The sequence below is a fragment of the Coturnix japonica genome, chromosome 7 (assembly GCF_054131305.1).
Source record: "Coturnix japonica strain WE chromosome 7, WE-NBRP24, whole genome shotgun sequence".
NCBI lineage: Eukaryota > Metazoa > Chordata > Aves > Galliformes > Phasianidae > Coturnix > Coturnix japonica.
This window is the reverse complement of record NC_140669.1, coordinates 15,274,777-15,290,994: the sequence shown is the minus strand read 5'-3', so window position 1 is coordinate 15,290,994 and position 16,218 is coordinate 15,274,777. Positions and strand designations below refer to the sequence as shown.

At 39.3% G+C, this 16,218-nt stretch overlaps 1 long non-coding RNA gene across 1 annotated transcript; it reads right to left on the bottom strand.

The window, feature by feature from the left end:
• Positions 1-2,139: 2,139 nt before the first annotated feature.
• LOC146760086 (uncharacterized) lies at positions 2,140-9,139 on the bottom strand. The gene is made up of 4 exons (XR_014947921.1): positions 9,006-9,139; positions 6,993-7,111; positions 2,978-3,017; positions 2,140-2,312 (listed from the first exon to the last, which is right to left on the bottom strand). It is a non-coding gene; the product is annotated as an uncharacterized LOC146760086 (long non-coding RNA).
• Between the last annotated feature and the right edge of the window lie 7,079 nt (positions 9,140-16,218).

The following is a 16,218-nucleotide window of genomic DNA, read 5'->3' as shown; positions in this document are numbered from 1 at the left end:
GATTATTCAGAGGCCTTGTCCCCTATGACGTTCAGATAATCAATCTTCTAAATACCAATTAGGTTTTTAAAAGTCCCAAGAGGGGACACAGTGTGAAAAAGAAAAGCCTCACTTTCCTCAGATCTCTAGATTTAATACTTACAGACCTCTAGCAGGTTCATTTTTAGTCTCGGTTTCCCCCTTCCCTGCCCTGTTTTGATCTGTGAAGGTTGGCCACACTCTGCATTTAGTGTGGCTGCTTTGAACAATTCTGTCTTGATTTTTCTGTTGTATTCCTGTTGACCCCATGAAGCTGAACTAAACAGGTTGGTTTGTTTTTCCATTTTATAACCACAAAACAATTTTTTTGCTGTTGAGCCTGGACTCCTGACAGTATCAGACTGGGTCACCACTGAATGTAACCATTAAGTTTCACTGTATATTTCAGTACATATTCGTTCTTTCTCACAGGAAGAGTTAAAACATGGTGGAGTTCTAACAGCAATAGCACAAGCTCCACTCATTATGCAGACACTGTTAGGTAGGTTTAGGTACTTTTCCAACTGCCTCTATGCTGAGAGGCCTAAAGGACATTGCTTTCCACCCATAAATTCTGCATGATAGATGAAGGCAAGTCCCTGCATCACTGTCCTTTGAACGTGGTCTTTTTGATAGGGGCTGTGTGCCTCAGTAATGCCACGACTGCATCTTAGTTGTGTTCCTGATTCCTGGAGAAGCTAGAGTCAAGTATAGGGGACTGAACCCAAGCCTTCTGAACTTAGTATCATTTCTTTGCATTGTTTCCTGTGGATCGTTTCTTGGACGAGTTCTATTTGAAGCCCATCTTGTTGCCTGGCAGCTCCAGCCCACAGATGACTTCCACCCTGATCCATAATAACGTGATTCCTGCCATGAAGGTTTTCATCTAAATTTCTGAAATCAGCAAGACTGCGGACGCAGCAGCAGCATCTTCCTCTGTGTGCATTTACTCCTTTTTTCTTCTTTGTTGTCTTGGTTGTAAACCAGCTCTTTATAGATATTGAATCCCCCTTCTGTTGTTTAAATGCAGTAGGCACAAGAAGCCATTTGCCAGGCAATTGCAAATTTCCAGTTATCACCTGCAGAAGTAAGACTGTACACTGTGAAATGAAAAAGTCACAGACCTGTTACAGTAGCCATTGTGTTAGGAGCTGCAGCAGACCATTGCATCCCATCAGACAGGCTGATATGTTTTGCGAGTTATAGTGCCCTTTTATCACAGATGACTTTACATAGTGATATTTTAAACATGCCTACTATCACATCCACTGGTGACATTTAGGAATTCTTTACTTGGGTAGTGATGAGGAACTGGAACAAACTGCCCAGAAAAGTTGTGCATGTCACATGCCTGGAGGTGCTCAGGGCCATGATGGATGGGGCCTTGGGCAGCCTGATCTGGTGGGTGGCAACCAGCCCACGGCAGGGGGTCTGAAATGGATGCTCCTTAAGGCCCTTTACAACCCAAGCCACTCTATGACTTTCTGAGTCTGTGATTCTGGATTCTTTAATTTTGGAGAAACTTTATGCAAAGTTTGATTTTGAGAGTTCCTAACTCTGCCCACTTTGAATTTCAGGCTACCAGGGAGAGCCCTTCCCTGGACATGGATACAAAAGCTAGTTTGTTTTCCTATCTGGTACATGATGGCTACCATATTGGTACAATGGAAATAAAAATGTTCAGAATCCTCTTCTCTGGCCCTAATAATTTCTTTCTTCTAATGTTCACTAGACTGGCATTATTAAGAACTCACAATGGTTCTCAATATAACACACCTCAAGTAACCATCACGGTTCTGGATCATTTTTGACTGTGGAGTAGGAGCTGCCAAGAAGAAAATGAGTTGTTGATGGAGAATCATGGAGTTTCATGATAAAAGCCTAGAGTAGGCTTTTATCTGAGAGTAGTCAGAAAAGCTGCACTGAAAAGTAGCAAATTGCTTTAAAACTTTCACCTTCATCTCTGACCTGCCAGAGTCTAGAGTTCTGATTTCTTTGCAGCTGTCCTGGCTGGTGGGAAGGATGGAGACCACGAGGACAGCTCTGGTTCCGTGTAGGAATACACTGCAAGGTCCAAACAAGGACAGGCAGACCACAAGCTAACACAGAGCAATTACTCACAGTGGAATTTGTTCAGGACAGCACTGTTACACATCTTTTCTTTTGAAAGTCTCAGGGCATCTGTAGCTCTTACAGTCAGGAGAAATTAATCTCTGGGAGAACGAAGTGGGCATTTTCTGACTCAGGTATCATCTGTGAAACAGCTAATTAAGTCTGAGTCATAGAGTCTTCACCTGAGAAAGTACAAAGAATGAGAACAATTGCAGTGTAAGTACGTCACACAGCCCTCGATTTGGCCAGGATATTAAATTTCAGTTAGATCACAGCTGTGTCTGTGAAGCCAGCACTTTTGTTTTGTTTTATATTTAGACTGAGCAAATCTGATTTGGAATTGTTGGAAAACAAAAAGCACAAGAACTTAAATTATACTTTTGAAAGGTAAAACTTTTTTCCAAATAGAATCAAGCTTTCAGATTGATTTGGTGTTGAAAGAACAAAAGAATACAGGCTGCTGGATGGAACAAACCCTTACACAGGGGCTGAGTGGTGTATATTTTCACCTTTGCTATTTCTTTTTAGGCAAAATACATGGATTTAGATTTTACCCTCTATGTTCTCCCAGGTACACTTCACTCCCTGGAGAAAGACTGTCTAAGGTGGAGGAGTTTCTCTGCCTTTTCTTTTTTCCATGTCAATTTTTGTGAAAGACAATTGAAAAGACAGAGACAGTAAAAGGAGAAAATATCAGTGATGAAGCAGGAGGAAAGACAGAAAGGTACAAATGCAAGGCAAGCAATTGAGCTAAAACCTTGAACAGAGCTAAGCAAAAAGGAAAACTGACTGAAGACTGAGTGGGAAGGTATGTGAGGTGCTGAACAAAGACATTCCCATTTCCTACCTGATTCCTGCATTATTCGAGCAAATAGGACTTTTCTGTCCTGTGGAGAAAAAAAAAAAAAGTTCAAAATAATTAACAAATCTCTCTTCTTCTGATACTATTACCTCATTAGGACACTAGTAACACACCCTTAAGACATTTGGAACTATCTATAAGCTGCTTCAGAATGCAGCCGTGAGCTGTATAGTGTCTGGGTAGGCATAAACTGATTTATTGATACATGAATGCATTCTGAAGTGGAAGAGTCCTGTGGAGCCTCTTAGGAATTTTAGCCTGTTAGCACATTAACCCTAAATGGAAAGCAAACTTTGCTATTTTTTTTCTTCTCCATCCATCGTTAAATTACTTCTAGGCAGATTCTCACATAATCCAAACTAACACTAGAACATCTTTTTAAGTGTCAAAACTTGCTTACAGCAAGGCAAACATTTGACAATTGGTGGAAGAGCACCATCTGGTGACACCAGCCACAGTTTGATGCTATTCCGCTATTAGGAAATCACGTTCGGATTGTTTGGGTAGAGGATGTATTTTGGAAAGCCTGTTTTAATATGCTTTAATGCATCCTTCAATTAGACATAAGGAAAACAAGAGTGAGTGTGCTTAAAAGAAGTGTGTGCTGATGATGGCCGTATCCCTTCTGTCCCTTGAATCATCAGAAAGTTCTTATAATTTAAATCAAGCATTCTCTGAGTTGTTCTCAGCCATTTTTAGGCAGCTCTGGAGCAGATTTTATGGGCCCCATGAAATGCAAGTTTTATCGCACTGGACATTTCAAGGATTTCTGTGTGTGATCTGAGTATTTTTATGTTTCTTTTCAGTGCTCAAGGAGCTTGGCTTAACTGTCTTTTCCAAGATTTTCTTTTCCCACAGAAATGATTATTAAGAAAAATGAATTATCTTCTGTCATTCTGGATACTCAGAGATAGGGGAAGAGAACGGGTTATAACCTTGTCTATCATTTCTTAATCATAACTGATTTCAGCACAAACTGAACCTGAATATGCAAATAAAATACACTTCTTTTTCCCTTTTTTTTTTCTTCCCCTGAATAGATTCTTTTTCACAATTGTGATTGCATCTATTCCATTCAAAGGGAAATTACAGATAGATATTGATAAAAGCAATTAGTAATTATGCTAAGCTTAGAAAACACTTTCTAAAGTTTTAGTCTTCAAAGAACAAGTTTTGCAAGGCTTTGGTTTGTGCAGACATATTGTTTTGTACCTCAAAAGCCATGCAAAACCCCTAAGGATCAGGAGGAAACCTTGCCAAAAATTAGATAAAGGTCAAGAATTTGGAAACCATGGAAGTTCTTAACTGTTACATAAGTCTCTTAAGTGCATAATTTGTGAAAAATTCATGGTCACATAATTACCAAGTTATTTTTTAACTTATCACACAATCACTATCCATGTAATATTAATTTCAGTAGTTGATAAGTTGGAGAAAAGTCACTTATGCTAAATTAGAAGTAAGGTCTATTAGAGAGGGTAAGGGAGAAAAAAGTTACACATCCAGAAATCTTAGCTTCCAACTCACAGGGTTCTAAGGCTTCTCAGAAGGCAAAGCTCAAAAATAGGAGGCAAGAGAGACCCAAGTCCAGAAGGACCAGTGTCTAACTCAGTAGTTAAAAGTCCACCTGATAAGGTTCCATTAACAGTGAAAGTTAATTGATTTCAGTGGTCTCTGAAGCTGTCTCTGTGGAGCCAATAAGCAAGTCTGCATTCATTTATAAACTCACCTAATGGCAAGAGTGGATGCTCATTGCATGGCTTGAAATTGTTTCCACTGGAAATTCTTTATTTTAGAATTGTATATCTGTGATTCAGTTGTACCAAAGATCACATGCCAGAAGGGGAAGATCCTTCTTTAGCAGCTCTGCAAATGTTCCTGTATGAGAACCTTTAAGTCACAGCCTGAACCACTGATTGAGCACCCGGGGAAAGGATCTGGTCAGCCCTGGGAGCACAGGTAAAGGCAATTCAGCTGTGTGACTGAAAGGAGCGAAGCCTGGCTGCACCTCTTTTAGATCCCATTGAAGGGCTGACTGCCACTGGAGAAGGATTTCTTTCTGGAGATTCCTCCTTAGTTAAGCTTTTCCCTGCAAACATGGAATCTACCAATACAAGTAAGCAATCTTCTTTCCTTACTATACTTTTCTATTGTGTTAATCCTTCTACCATTTTACCTCTGGTAAAACACCTTTTCCCATCACGTTGATCTGTCCAGTTGCCATAGTTCCATACACAGTTGTTTCCTTTTCTATGTGCCACGGATTGGCATTGCCATTACACTGTGCATCTAACGGTGGCGTTGGATGCATACTCTGTATTCTGCATTTCCTACTAAGTCACAGCCATGCAAGTAAGCATGCTGCTGCTATTTATTTTCTCCCTGTCTTCCTCAGAAATGAATCTACCGACTTGAGCCTGCATCTACTTGAAACTGATCTGTTGCTGGTTAAAGGATGAGATATTTAGTAAATGAAACAGAGACTTCTTGGGTACGGCATTGCTAGTGTTTCCAAACAACAAAAATTAAAAGTTCAATCTCCATAAATAACGTAATTGACTCAAATGAGGAAATTTATTATATCTAAATTATGTATCAGTACAAAGCTTTTTTTTTTTTTTTTTTTTTTTTATCTGCTTTTCGGCTTTTGAGCCCTTGGAGTGCTTTTCCCCACCTCCAGTAAAATGAAGAAAACCTTTCTTATTTGTTTATTAATTAAAACAGAGTCTTTCACCTAATCTCTTGATTCCAGGAGCTGGGCTTTAAACAAACACTGAATATTGCAAGGGCCCATAATATAAATAGGAAGAACTGGAAGTGTCTTATTACACAGCCTCACATCCTCTAAGCAGGGCCACCTAGGACAAAAATTCACCTCCAAGATTGTTAGCATTTTCCTTATCAGTCAACCCATAAGCAGCAGTTTGGTTGACTCCAGCGACTGTGCTGGATTATTTTCATAGCTCAAAGCTAATGAGATCTTTTTGTTGTAGAACTCTCCTAGCAATGTCTCTGCTGTCTTTAGCAGTTCGTATTCTTGTGAGTTTGAAAAGCTTCAAGTAATACATTTGGAATTATACTGTGTATCCCCAAAGCATGCCTTCTTATCAGTGACTACTCCTTCTAGAAACAGGTGGAAAAGGATGCCTTGTAACTTCCGTAACTTTTACAGCAAGGTGAAACATTCCTACAGCTAGGCTAACACTTGGGCTGTGTTGGAGGCTGTCCAGACTAGTTTAGTCCAAATGGCAATTAAAATCACAGCTCATTCACAAAGCAAGCATTAAAAGCTGCCTCCAGCAAGCTCTGCTTCCCATTACTGCTGCTCTCTAACTTGGTGTCTGTGTTACTTCTGCATAGTACAATAAGTAAATGTGAAGCTACTTCTTATCTCCTCGATATGCTTCTGTGCAGGGAATATAATCACCTTCCAGCTTTCTATCTCTTGGCAATACTCTTAAGACTTAGTGAGACTCCTTTAGCACCGCACCCTTGGCTAGCATTACTTATGGCTGCAGATATGCATTGCTTCTCTTATTCAGACTCCTTGTAAAGTCTGCTGTAGATGAATTCAGCAGAAATTATTTCCTTCTGCTGGTGGGAAGCTGAGCAGCAAGCTTTGTATAGTTGGTGTGGGGCAAAAGCACTGAGTGGCAGCACTGAGTAATTCTTCCAGTGGGAAGAACAGGTGCCCTGTTTACTTCAGGCATTATTCCACAGGGAGAATAATTAACCTTTCACCAAGATCTTAAAGCCACTTCTCCCTTTAATCTCTTCTGGCAAGGCTCTCTACCAACACTTTCTACTGAAGATTTCTTAAAATACCAGACAATGCCTTTTCTCTTTTGTCAATCTGTGTTTTCCTAGCTGTCTGCCTTGTAGTCAGTCCTTCTGCTGTATTCTCCCTTTGTAAAGCAGAAAATATCCAGTATTTTTTGATTCAGAAAGCAAACTGAAATGAGCTGCATGTACTGTATCAGAGCACCACATCAGGACTTACCTGCCTTTACTTCTGCAGGTGTATGAAGCAAGGCTGCATGCTGGGGAACAGAGAGGTGGTGCAATCAGCTTAAGCAGGAGAATAGTTGAGCTGCTCTTAGTGAGGGTCAGAGGCCTGAACTGAAAGAGAGGGGAAAAAAAAGCCTGCTTACAGTACAGTGAAGTGAATTCAGGGGGTCCAAAATCAGATGGTAAGCAGGGTTATTGTGACTTGCATTGTCTGAATGCCAGCTGTGTGCCACAGACTTGGTGACAGAGGCAGAATTCCAAGGCTATACTAGTTCTGAAGAGTCTCTGAAAGGCTGCTGCACACATAGAAGAAGCCACAGAAAAGAAGAAAGGTGTTGTGAAAAGGTTAGTTAGGACTATTACTTTAAACACCTTATAGAGAAATAGAAGGCAAAGAAAAGAATACAGGTCTCTATCTACCCTTTGACCTTATTCAGTTCTAGACTGACCTCTTTATGAAGTTTTTCACTTCTCTTTCATTTAAGAGGTGGAAGATAAATATTTTGTTCCATGCCCTATGCGGGGGGGACATGGACATGAGTCTGTCCTCCAGAACACACTCTGGTGCTAACAGGGAGCCCAGTGCTGGATAATACGAGTCCGACTGCTTCAAGGCACGTTGCTCTACTTGGGAACTGATGTGCTTTTGTTCCATTCTGATGCTTTTCCAGTGAATTCCATAACAAATTCATTCAATTTCTAAGGGCAAAATAAGATTTTTCTAACTGCTAACTCTGCACCTAGGGTATCTGAAAATCGAGCTACATTGTTTTTTTAGGCCTTGTAGTTCATAACATAGCTTTGATAGCAACTGATAATCTGAGATCAGGACTGAGCTGCAATTTTATTGCTAAAGCATAAGGGGAGATAGCTGCAGAAAAAGCAAGATGCAGTCTGTATTGATTATCAAGCTTTTTAGTAATTAAAAAATATATATCAGAAGCAAGGAGATAGTAGGCGTTGCCATGGGGAAAGAGTTAATACTGATGTAGTAACCTACTTCAGCAAGAGCATAACCCCAGATACTGCAGAGGAAAACAACTAATTGCATAAAATGTAATATCCTCATTCAATTTTCAAGGCCATCAGATTAACTATCTAAACAGAGTATTTAGGTTAACTTTCAAAGATCTCTGGCTTGCTCAACAGTTTTACTGAGTCTCATCCAAATCCTGCTGAGGTCAAAGTAAAGATTTCTATTGCTTTGTCTTAAATCAAGCCAAAGAATTAAGTCATTTTCTTTTACAGACCTCTTATCTCTAACTACACCCAGCAGTGATAAAATATTTTGTACTGTTAACATGTTTTTCATAATATAACTCTATTGTTTGAATTCACAGTCTTTATATACAGTCCTCAATCCCTGCCCTCACCCCATTTACTTCTCCTGGATGTAGTATACTCCTGGTTGGTAAACAATGAAAATGCCAGCATCAGGTAATAATAATAGGATTGGAAGAAAACCACCAGACATACTGAATGATGTGAGCTATGATGCATCTGATCTGGTTATCTCTGCCTAATATACTGCTAGTATTTCCACTATACTGAATAAGATGCATTATAATTACTGGTTACTTTTTAAGCTGTTCCTCTAGGTTCTTTTAAGTAGTTGGAAAATATAGGAATTTTCAGAGTCTGTAGGAGGGAAGACAGGGCAATAGCGCTGGAAAGGGAACATGAGGAACGCTTTATCTCTAGGGAGGAAGATGCAGGAAGGGGCAAAGGATGGCATCACTTTGGCTGGTGTTCTGGAGTTGTGACAAGACATGGCTGGGGAAAAAAAGCTCCCTTGAGTAAAGTATGAGCCTGCACAGCAGCAAGGTTGTTTCTGATTTCATAATCACTGGCCATCTGAACACTGTGGTAGGAACACAGGTCTATTGGAATACTCTGTGACACAGTGTCCTGTGGGACAACAACCCTACGAGTAAACATTTTCCTCTTGCCCTTTATAGTACTTTCAGACCTGGAAGCTGGAATTGATACGGCACTGCCCACACACCTTTCCCAGCCTGCGGTCCGAGTTCCCTTCCAGCAGCAGATGGCAGTGAAGTTTAACAAATAGGCAAAATAATCTCGGGCATGTTTTGCTGGCTGGTGCTGTTGCAGCTCGTTCCTGGAGCTCAGTGCACATTCACAGCCTGCAAGGTTCGTTTCCAGAGCATGGAGCACCCATGGATTGTCTAAGGCACACTGAGGGAGATATATTCATTCGTTAGTTGCTTTTTGTAATCCAAGTCGTGTTTATTTGTTTGTGATGGTTTTGGTCATAGAAACAGTGAAACATAGAAGCTCTGCTACCAGTCCTTTCTTAAATATATATTTTAAACCTATGTATATCTACAAAGATGAGGATGAAGCTCAATTGCAAGTGAGTAAAATTTTATTCTTTATTATTATATGTTTAGTATCTTGTCCTACTTTTATGATTCCATTTCTTTCACCACCACGAAAGCTGTGTGAAAGGGTTAATGATGACTTGGTTTAAAGCCACGAGAACAAAATGAGGAAGAGAAAAACTTTTGGAGCTCTGCCTCCAAGTTTAAATTAATCTCCCTGCTGGTGGAAGGATGGTAGGAGGGGATGTTTGTTTTCTAATTTCCAGCAGGCAAATGATGGAGATGTCAGTGGAGATATTTGATTGCATACTTCCAGGCTTTAGGCTTTCTTACATAATCACATACAACACCTGCCTCTCATATTCTCTGCTCAGCGTGTGATCCACCTGAGGATCCCACTGTGACTCCCTTCCATCACACCCCATAGCATTACATTGAGGAGCACAGGACAGCCAAGGCCCAGATCTCCATTTCAAAACCTGTCATTAGCATTAGCAAGCTCTGACTGAAACTCTCAGCTATTAGCACTGCTGGCTTAAACATAAATGCTGCAGCAGCAGAAAGAGAGGATCCTTCTTCATCTCCCCTTTTGGGCCATTAACACAGAGTAGAGCCAGATTCTGCAGCCTGAAGAGTGGGATTGCCTGGAGAAGAAAGGGCTTCCAGGTTGCTCTCAGTGCTCCATTGCCCTTATTGTAGAAACAAAACTACATATTTGCTTTTCGAGCTCATATTTGCACATATCGTAATCTGAATATGCTTTTAATCTTCCAGTTATATTAGAATTTTTGTTTAAAAAATGTGCATGACACCCCACTAGACATATTTATAACAAGGAAGGGCATAGGTTTCAATCATGGGTGAAGGAGCAGTTTTCTTCATCTGTCAGTCAGTCCATGTTCAAAATACACTGAGCATCAATTGCTTTTTATGTTATTTACCACAACTTATATATCTGCCAGTACATCTAAAATACGGGTCAAAGAATATGCAGTTCAAGAATATCCATAAATGTAGCAGAAAAGCTTTGCTAACTACCTCTGATTGCCAAAGCTGATGTCATTTCCTTGTTGTGAAAAATGCTGAGGTCCATAAATTATTTTTATCACCTCTGGGGCAATGCAAACAGTTTCCCACAGATGCTGAAAGTATGATATGTTTTTTATTTAATATCTGAGTGCTACTTTTACACAGCTCTTAAAATATGAGGACTGAGGTACTGCTTGTGTTTTAAGGCCCCAATTCAGCAACATATTAAAACAGATACCTCAGGACCTGACATTAAACACGTGCCAAAGTGCTTTGTTGCATAGTCAATAGATTGCTGAAATGAAGCTTAAAGGCTACATCTTTTCCCCATGAAATTCAGATTTTACCTTCTGATTTCTTACAGGGAAAACAAGGCACTTGTTCAAATATAATATCAATAAACATTTGGAAACACTTTAAAAGGCTTGTCTTCAGGAGGTCAGGAGTGAGCAATAGCTCTGGAAGTAAACCCTGATGGAGATAAAAAGCTGACGAAACGTTTGCTTGCAACAGCCTAAGTGTTGTTTGTTTAAGGCTTTAGTTAGCGTTGCTTTCACAAGGAAAATAAAACTACATTGAACATGTTGAGAACATCAGTATGAGTGGTGAACCTCCTACAGGGAACTTTGGAGAAAACACTGAATTAACTTACAGTACATTTGTTAAACATGAGCAGCTCTAATAATGACATTTCATTTAACAATGCCCTTTGTCTTTTCAGTTCATCAGTTACCTATTTCAGTAATGAACTGCAGTCATACCATTCTGATTTTCTCCTAATGTAAAGGCTGAGATCACTTCACTTGCAGTGGAGCATGATGCTATTATTCAGTTTGTGGCTTAGGAAAAAAGCTATAGAATATATCACAATTGTAATTGGCCAACAAATATTAAAGTCTGTGATTGGTAAGGACATCTATAATTTAATTTAGGTTTTAATAGGAGCAAATAATTTTTTATTTTTTAAAGAAAGAAAAAGAGAAGTAAAAGAAAGAAATGGTTGACACTGCCCAGGATACCTATTTCATGAGCAGAGCAGTAGGTGTTCAGCTGGGGAAAAAAATGAGCCATGTGTTAAACGTTATTTTAATTTTTTATCAGCAGCCCATGCATAGAACAGCAACATCTAATTAGGATTCATAGGCTCAAAATGGACTCACCTGCACTGTTTAAAAAGGATTTTCTACAGGACTGGAGGAAGTCAGATGAAGCGAGCAACAGCCCACCCTGTGCTGTGTAAACAAGAGGCAGATAAAAATACCATAGGTCTATGCGGTGCGATCCGTAATTGTCATGAGGGGCAATGGGGCCTTCTTCTCATTTCCCTACCTCTCTTTTGGGGTTTCTTAAATTTCAAAAGCTTTTTATTGCCTTTCCAGCTGCAGGAGAGACATTTGAAGCAGACTGCTATTTTCACTGCCCTGTTTGCTGTGATCCATTCCAAATATTTCCAGAGCTCCCCAAAAATATTTAATTAGCGAGGGCTGATGTTCAGCAATTCATAATCCTTCCCCAGCTGAACCAAATCTGCACAATTTACAATAGATCTCTGGAAAGCCGCTTTTTACCACATGCTGCATCTATAGATCTCTCTCAATTACCCACAGTAAATTTAGGCATTGTACAAGAGCAAATTTTACAGTCCATGAAGAGATGAAGTGAAATCTAGATGAAATTCATTGTGACAGATTCTCAGTTAGTGCCCTGATGTGTCTGTATTACAGAAGATAGACATTCTATTAGCATGGAAGCTCCCATAATGGACTGTGAATCATTTCAGGTAATAGAGATGCCAACTGGAATGACTGAAAAGCACTATTGAATTCCATTAGAGCTCTTTGTTTTTAAATCAGTCATTTCTTTGAGAATATCCAACTATATACTTCTTGACCCTAGCTGAGAGTAATAATTGTGAACTAATATTACAAAACATTAATCTGAGTTACTGTTCAATTAGTGTTTCTGTTAGAGGGTTATTTTTATTCTGCGGACGTGAAGCAGACCGACTTGTATTACAAATATGTATTTGGACTCAAGCGAGTGCAGAATGCAATTTTCAGTTATATTTCTGTCTCCACTGCATTCAGTCTCATCTCATTAGCTGTAAAAAGACTCGGGTATTGGCTTTTCTTTTTCCGAAGTCATCCTACCAGGATAAAATAACTATAATCAACAAATCTATAAAGATAAACATTTTTATAAAGGACGCCACAAATAGTCTTCTTTCATTTAGGTGCTCGGTTAATTATGAGCAAAATAACGAACACCATATCCTGCTACCCAAACAGCTCCACCTTATCTATCAATCACATATGATTTATCAGACTTGATAATTGCTTGGATAATTAACGCAGAATTTGGTTTACCTAGTGTGCTGAAACCTCAGAAATGCCTGCATAATTGCCATTTGTGTAGTAGATGAATTTATGAATAATTCTTTTTCACATAAAGATGAAGGCTGGGTTGCAGGCAGTGCACGTTTCCTCACCCATCGCCATTAATGCAGATATCATGTCACACAAGTTGTATGACATTGTCACATGTCTTCTGCTGACTATGCACATATAGTTAAAGCAATTAAAATATGTATTTATAAAAATAAGGCCCCAAATCTCCCCTCTGTAAGTAATGCAAGTTGTCTTCATGAGGAAGTACTGAAGGAAGACTGAAGGAAAATTAGTCTACTCACTACAGTGGCAACAGAATCTGAATCTCTGTAATATTCTCACATAAATCCTTTGGGAAGACTTTAAAAGGAGTGGGCTCTATATCTTCTGTCCATGATCATCTATTTTCACATCAGAATGAGCAACATTATCCTTATATGCAGAGTATCTGTGTCTACAGCTTGAAAATGAGACTCTCCTTAATGTTGTAATGACAGGTGTAAGATTAACTTTGTTAGGTGTCTAGCCACTCATGCAAACTAAATTAAATTAATGGAACAAATTTCTCTCATAATTAAGATAAAAATTCATGTCAGCTGTAACCTTGCTGTACACTAATTATATACAAATGATTTATCATCTGCTTCGCCCAGAATATTAATCCTCAACTCATTGATAACTGCAGCCAGTGTTAAGAGATGAGAGTTGATTAACTACGACAGATTGGGCAACCACAGCTCCAAGTGCCTGAACAACCAGTAAAACCAATAATATTCAAACAGCATTTCTTATTTAAAAATGCATTCCTGTGGAAACTGATGCATGTTTAATGAGGGATATGGAGATTATTTCTGTAACGACTGATATCAGAGCAGTGGGAAGAACTAATCAATAGCAATTAAGCCCTTAGCCTGGTTAAGCTATGGTTCTATAAGGAGGGTTATATACATGTAAGTGAGATACCAGTTTGGGCTCTGTTACATATACTGTCTTCATGCAAGACTCTTATTTATTTTTCCAGCTGCAGAAAGTATTGCATCTTTTACATGTTATGCAAGCTCTAACAAAAAGAAGATGAAATGATGCTGCCAGCAGTCCCTTGAAAGCCCAAATGGGAACTTCAGTGATAATTAAGCTATGGAAAATGGTACCTTGTTATGAAAACGCTGCTATACAAAAAACAAAACAAAAAGAGAGAGAGAGAAAGAACAACCAACTCCTGAAACATCATATGTGTAAGAGGGAAATCTTTGATCTCCTGAAATATGACATAACACTTCTAATTTAAATGACAATTATTAAAATTAACTTGTGAAACCTTTAAGGAAAAGCTCTTACTTAATAGCTGGCATATTTTGGAGAAAAATCTTTGTTAATAATGTATCTTATAATGAATTTTTTAAAAAATGTAAAGTTGCAGACATTAAAGATTTACAGGTTTGGGCTTGGATATTCTTAGTAGTAATTCTATCTCCTCATGACAGCTCTCTTATACTAATTGCTCATTGAGACTGCAAGAATTCCCTGTCAGAATGAAGGGAAAAAAGTCTTCTGTACCTAGGCACAGCAAGCATCTGGATGAACTAAGTAATAATGCTATAAATTAATTATCTCCCTGAAAAGCTGGTGTGTTTGAAGCTGAGTCAGGTATGGAAAACTAATTGCTACTATGAAGCTGAAGGCAATTATGGCACAGGGTGAAAACTTCTCTCTGGGCTGGTAAGCTGGACAAGCCATGTGGAATCCTGTTGGGCTTTGGGTATTGGAATGAGCAGTACTGGAATTTGGTGTGACTCACACCAAAGTGTTGTGAATCTGACAGAACTGAAGAGAATCAAGATGTTAGCTTGTCTTCTATGGCTGCTCAGTAGTTGGACATTAGAGCCACCCTCCTTAAGCTGCTAACTTAGTGGAGTTACATCTATTCCTTGGCACATTTCACATAGGCTGAATGTAAGTTTGAACCTTTCCTTAAGCTCACATGTTCCTTAGCATCCATTCACAGTGTTCTCAGACAATGTCTGAACCAACATTCTCACAAGTAAATATTCTTTTTCTTGATAATGGTCCTTCATAGCCTCCAGTCCCATGAGGGAATTCTTTAGACATTTTACTTCTGTTCCTCAAAAGAAATTACAGTTCCACTTAAATGAAAAAACGGTAGCTTTAAGGGAAATAAAAATTCAAACATTTCTTTTTCTACATTTCTAGAAATCTCATTGCTAATTGTATTTCATTCTGTAAGTACAGATAATGAGAAGAATCATATGTATATGGAATTGAAGAGAATATATGCAGAGCAAGTCAAGCACATCATGATATCCACCATCAAAATTAATTTGGAGTTGGATATCAACTTTAAATAAGTTAAAATTCCACAAGATTTTTCATCAGCTTATCCTTTGAGGATACACATCTGCTACAAAGCTAATCAACTGTAGGACACTGCTGGTCCTCTGCGCCCCTGCTACTGAAGTAACACGTACATGGCTGAGCAGAGGTGGATCATCAGCACTAGAGGCCAGACACTGCTCCCTGCTTTGCTATCAAGATTCAGGGCAAAAGGACTTGTGGAAAATGCTCATCCGGTCGTCAAGGCTATAATAGGAATACATATAAAGAAAGCATGAAAGATTAAAATAGTGCACCAGGAGTCTGTACTGAAGCAGCCATGGAGCAGCCACCTCAGGATCAGCTCTGTTCAGTTTTTATGCATTCTTCAGATAAAGAAATCCCAGCATGCAAATAGACATCCATCTTTCTATAGCACGTAAGAGCTAATGGACTGATTTCAGAGCATATACTGCAGAAAGCTGTGACACACTCCACTTTGCACAGGAGAAGAAGTGATTTAAAAAGAAAGCAGCACTAGTTAGAGATGCAGTCCTTGAGCACACCTTTTCTAGCAGAAGCTCAGCATAAGCATTTGATGGCAATCTTGTCTAAAGCCATGTGCACATTAATTAAAGCTAATTTGGCTAATGGCTCCTCAGTAGGAATTGGGTGCAGAATATGCTGCTACTTCACTTGCACCAGCTGCAGCCACATGTGATAGATCTAGATTTACACTTACTGACACACAAGGGAAAACACACCACTTTTGGCAGAGTTCCTCCTGTTTAACGGGCAAAAGGAAAATCAGATGCCCAAAATGGGTGTTCATGTCACAGATCTCTTCAGCACAGTGCTTGGAGCACCTTCTGCCCACTCCGCTCAGTGAGGAGCAGGACTGCTCACTGCCTCCCGACTGGCTCCTCGCACTGATCAGGCTCTGCAAACAATGCAATTATTTCAGAGAAGAAAGCAGTGAGCCTGGCTTTTTCTGCTTCCACTTATTACTGAGGAACATCAAGCCACACAGCCATTTTCCTGCAGCCATCTTTAAAAAAGGCAATGATCTCCATGTGCTGCTAACCTAATGAGGGCTGTGTGTGACAGAGTCATAGGTATATTTTCTCAG